The following is a 6,000-nucleotide window of genomic DNA, read 5'->3' as shown; positions in this document are numbered from 1 at the left end:
GATTTTTCTTCACAGATGCTGCCAAACATGCTGAGCTTTTCCAGCAATTTCTGTTTTTGTTCCTGGTTTACAGCATCTGCAATTCTTTCGGTTTTTATTTCTTATTTCCATTTATTTTTGTTTGACTATTTAACTTTGCATACAATTTCTAATGATTGTTTGAAGTAGCAACTTAAATTACTTTTACAATTCCAGGTACAGTAAAAAAAAAGTCCAAGCTTGATGATTTTAAACAATGCTTTTATATTGGATACAAAAATGATCGGAGTTATTTCATGGTTCTTTCATTCTCTAACACGTTGTCGTCAAATAGAACAAAATAGATGATTGTCCTTTCGTCAAAATATGATGACTGGAAGTAAATTCTTCAATCTCTAAGATTCCTGGCTCCCTGACTGTGCTATCAGTACTTCGATAGCTCCTGAAACTGTTTAAAAACGGAAAACAGCATCCAACCTGCATCTGGATATAAGACCACTTTGATAATAACATCCAATCGTAGTCGTAAATTTACGCATATAAATTTATTAATTTGGAAATTGGAAGGTTTATCTACTATCTGTCTTTTGAAATTTCATTTTCCTTCCTTTGACTTTACTCAAACATTCTGGTTGTCTAAAAAAATGCACTATTACGTCCCACTCTTTTTAAAAGAAACATGCGCAAAAGAACAAGCCACTTGTCCTATCTTTTTAAACCAAGCTGCCATAATTTTCAAATTCTGATATCAAATTGTTAGCCTGTAAAATTCAGCTCACGTGCATTTTTTTTCGAAACAAATTGCAGATTTTGCAGCACAGGATGCTTGTAATGAAATTAAAATTGAAAGGTAACGATTTCACCAATTTCAAACATCTAAGCTTCTTTCTAATAAATGTTAGAATCTTTGATGTTTACCAACAACATCATGTGCTACAACAGATCTAACCAGAGTGAATTGAATGCTTGCATTTGCAAAAGATCTGTGATTTGTTTGGACGTACGATCTAATTTTCACAGTGAACCTCTTTAACGCCACTGTTCGAAAGTGACTTGTGAAGGATTATGATGTTTTTGCTATCTCTGCTGCAGGATCCTCCATCTGTTGGTTTCATGTATGTAATAGTTCTGTTTTGCCTGACGTTGTACGCCAGCTTCACTGCATTACCAGTCGTTCAGAAGAATAACTGATTTTGCATCACCAGCGACTTTACCAGCTGGAATCACTGGTCACCTGACCTTTCCATGAGCTAGAATTCGCAACACCCTGCTGTTTACAGACTCATGCCTGACACTTTCTTTGATCGCAGTACTCATCCACGTCTTCTCCACAGTCAATTCAATGCCACGTGACCTCTGTTTGGCATCTTCTTCGGATTTTTGATTAACGTTTAGTGGAGGGACGCTGGATAATAGTGCCGAGTGAGCTAGTGCGAACTCGCAATTTTGCTGAAGGCCTGCACCATTAACAGTGGAGATTACGGGCCTTCAACATCCATGATATCAGTGACAGGACAACACCTCTCCCTGGGAGTCATGCAGCAATCTTAGTGAATTTCGGATTGTTAGTTTATCGTTGTAGGGTATCACAGTAGTGACGTGTCGAGCCCCTTTCTGACCTTCATGGCCTCTATTTCTGTCTGTCTCTCTCTCGAAGCTGTTCAACAGGTTTGTGACTATGCTGAACATTAATCCGAAAGAACTACGGATGCTGGAAATCAGAATTAAAACAGAATAGAACAGCAGTTCTGAAGAATGGTCACTGGACCCAAAACGTTTGCTCTGCTTTCTCTGTACAGATGCTGCCAGACCTGATGCTGATTTCCCGCAATTTCTGTTTTTGATGTTGCGACTACTCTTGTGTGGACGAGAGAGAGCAGATGGGCGAGCAGGACCTGCTCTTCTGCTATCACTTTAAAAAAGGTTATTTTGTCCTTTTTTTTTGAAGAGAGGTAATAAAGGCAGAAGAGCTGCAATATCTAGGCTTAAGAGACCGTTGGGCATTCTTTTTTCAACAGTTGTATAACGGAAGGGGAGTGGCCGGTTCTGCCAGTTCACGTTTTCTACTTTTTTGAGGTTGTTGACTTGCTCGCCCAGCTAGCTTCTTTTTCGTCCAGACGTTTCGTCACCATGCTACGTGACATCATCACAGCTCGGCGAGCAAGTCAACAACCTCATCCATAACCCAAGCTATAGCTCTTTGCCAATATTTTCTACTTTTTTAGCTGTAGCAGTCACAAGATGTTTGAGTCCAGAAGAGTTGCACATAAATTATTCCTAACTGACTTTCTCTGAAATCTCTTTGGATGCTGCTCCCTCCTGCTTGTAAGAATCTGTGTTTGAATTTAACTTTTTGCCAAGGGTTTGTTTATCGAATGTTACTACTTTGGAATAGTTAATTAGTTAAGTTACTGCACTGAGTATTCTGTTAAGTTTTCCAATAGTTAAGTTGTTCTAAATTCCGCTTTCTTTTGTTCGTATTTTAGCTATCGTGTTTAAATAAGTTGTGTTTTGCTTGAAACCGAGTGGTTCGACCAGTTGTATCACACCTGGAACACCCACTTCACATGTACCTTTAAAATAAGAAAAGTTAAGGTCTACGCTACCTTAAAATATTTTGAGGAGGGCTGGCCTGGTCCATACCACTCTCGTTCTCAGGCTGTTACCCACGATGTTTACTGCAGCAATCACATAGCCAATTACAGAAGAAGCAGTATATTTGGCAGAGGGATAGTAGGAACTGCAGATGCTGGAGAATCTGACTTAACAAAGTGTAGAGCTGGATGAACACAGCAGGTCAAGCAGCATCAGAGGAGCAGGAAAGCTGAAGTTTCGGGCCTCGACCCTTCTTCAGAAAAAGGATCTTCTGAAGAAGGGTCTAGGCCCGAAACGTCAGCTTTCCTGCTCCTCTGATGCTGCTTGGCCTGCTGTTTTCATCCAGCTCTACACCTTGTTATCTCAGTATATTTCGTATCCTTCTTTGCACAATGTTCAATGGTGGCTCAGATATCTGGCTGAGAGAGCGGTCATCACTGGCTGACACCTTAAACATTTGTAAATTTCCGCAAAGGTGACCACAAAGCCGTCCACAGGCTTAGTAAGCATAACAATTCAATTCGTCCCATTGATTTCCTGTTACACATCCGAATATGGAATAAATTGACAGCTGGAGCCCGTTCGAAACAGGCACATGCAACATGGGGAGTTGTAATATTCACCGCCATTTGACTCCACTCTTTCCTGTGACTGACTCTTTTGTTAACAGTCACGAAAAGTTCTTGCAAATAAACCGGATTTTTTTCATTTTTAAAAACGTTAAAGTATCCAGAATAATGAAACCAACGTTAAAAATTAAACAGTTTTTTTTTTTAATAGGAAGCAATTGATGCAGAACGAATGTCTATGAATTTAATGGAAAATACATTGCAATGAAAATTTTCAAAACACTCCGGTCATATGAAAATGCCTGATATAAATCGGATCTACTCTTGTGTTATTGACTTATATCCAAAATGGCAATGCATGAACACAGACCGTAATTTCCTGAATGTATTACAATCTGCAGAATATTCCATGAAATCCTTCTATACAATACAATGTTTTCGTTTTGAATTTTTAACGATAATCAGTTCACATTTTGGAAAACTTTTTCGTAGAGGTTCCTTCATCATGCAATTGAAACGTAGGAATTGCAATATCCTCTGTTTCAAATTTTATAATAACAATTTTAAACATTCACTTCTGGAATTTTTAAACTTTGATCATAATATAAAAATGCACTGATACAATTACTTGGACAGGCAATATCCGATCAGTAATATACCAAAATGACAAAAAGAACTGCATGCAGCCTGTTGTCTTTGCCTTTCAGAATTTTCTTTGGCATTCAGGAACCAAAGTAAAACTGGAATCAATCAGAATCAGGGAGAAAACTCTCCATTGGTTGGAGTCATACATGGTACAAAACAAAATAATTGTTCTTGATGCAAGTTTGTCATCTCAGTTCCAGACCTCTCTGCGGGAGTTTACTGGGAAGTGTCCTAAGACTAACCATCATCAACTGCTTCATCAATTAACTCACTTTCCATCATAAGGTCAGCAATGGAGATGCTCGCCACTGTTTGTACAGTATTCACCATTATTTCCCAGTCCTTAGTTGGTGATGCAACCTGTGTGCAAGTGCAATGAGACATGGACAATTTCCAGGCTTGGCCTGAAAAGTGGCAAGTAACATCTACTCCACACAAATGCCAGGTAATCAGAATCTACAAGAAGAGACAATGTAACCACGACCTTTTCACATTTAAACCCCTAAATTCCCCACTATTGCAACGCTGGTGGTTTCCACTGACCAACAACTCAACTGGATTCGCCATATAATCACAATTTGTCTACAATATCAGGTTGGAGGCTCAGAATACTGTAGCAAGTAACCCACCGACTGACTTCACAATGCCTGTCCACCAGCGACAAGTCACAAGTCAGGATTGCAATGGAATACTCCCCACTTGGCTGGACGACTGGTGCACCAACAATACTCAAGAAGCTTGTCAATTTCCAAGTCAAGGCAACCCGCTGCATTGAAACTACATTCACAAGCATTCACTCAGCTCAATAGACATGTGAGATCAAAGAAGTGAGAGAACAAGAAAAAAAAAAATTATAACTTTTTTTTAAATGACTATCGTGATAAGAAGGATGGATAGTACAAATCTAAAACTAAAGGAACAGATAAGTGGAGAAGTTATAAAAGGAATCTAAGTATGATAAAGGCCCCATACCTTACTATAACATAGATTTTTGGACACCCTCTTGTTGCCATAGAATTTACTTCGTTAATTTAATTGAAATTGAGTGAAAAGTTTGGCAATGCCTTATAGGCTGCTGTCTCATTGGAAAGTGATGATCAGCAGCGACTTCAGGCAATGGTTGAGTGTGAGAATATGAACACTTCAGCTAATATGAGGAATGTACCTATGAACAAACGAAAATTTCTGGAAAAAGTCAGCAGGTCTGGCGCATCTGTGGAGAGAAAGAAAAATAAACACTTTTTTTGTTCAGTGATTCATCTTTAGAACGGATTGTAGCTAGGAAAAAGTTGGTATATGTATAGAAGAGGGGTTCTGAGGAAGGGTGATGAGTAAATAATTGGTGGAAATGAAGCCAAAAGCGAGATAACGACAGTTAGGTAGAAAAGGGAATGGGTAAAGGTCAGCCAGTGAGAATCAATAGCTGCTAATGGGGATCATAAATAGCTGACAATGGGTTGTGGTAGAAGTTCTTGCGGTAACCAGACTTGTTCTGTGAGTATCTGCGTAAGGACATAGGAGAAGGTCCAGGCTTTCCCAGCTGACCTTTACCCATTCCTCTGTCTGCCCAACTGTTATCTTCTCTATCTGGGCTCCCTCTCTACCTAACATGTACTCCTCAATCCCTTTCTCCACCACATCTTCAGCATATATACAAAACTTTATCAAGGTGCAATCAGTTCTGAAAAGGGTCGCTGAATAGAAAATATTTGCTCTGACTCCTCTCCACAGATGCTGTCAGACCAACTGAGATTTTCCTGTAAGTTCTGTTTGTGTTTCTGATTTCCAGTGCGCACCGTTCATTGTTTTTCTTTTCTTTTTAACACACCTATGGTGTTAGAATTACTCTGCATTAGCAAAACAGCCATTCAAGCAACTGAGTTCAACTAGCATCAAAATGATCATGGTTTTATTGCTGGAGGATTTATCAATGGTCGCTTGAACATCAAGGCAGATCATTACCTTTCCTCTTGCTGTAGAGGCTTTAACTGGCAATTGCATGCCAAGAATAATACATGTAACTTAGCAGTCGAAGGCTCACTGCGGACGAGGCTGTGCATACATACATGGAGCGCTTCACTACTTGAGGATTAGGAATGATAAAGATCACAACACATTCATAAATATACATATCCATTTCTGACAAGACCATGCAGCAGTGGAAACTGCTTGGTGCGAGAACACTATACTGATGAACTAATGCAGCTCAAAT

This window comes from Rhincodon typus, chromosome 12, assembly GCF_021869965.1.
Source record: "Rhincodon typus isolate 14 chromosome 12, sRhiTyp1.1, whole genome shotgun sequence".
Classification (NCBI taxonomy): domain Eukaryota; kingdom Metazoa; phylum Chordata; class Chondrichthyes; order Orectolobiformes; family Rhincodontidae; genus Rhincodon; species Rhincodon typus.
The sequence above is the reverse complement of the archived record's forward strand: the minus strand, read 5'-3'. Positions refer to the sequence as shown.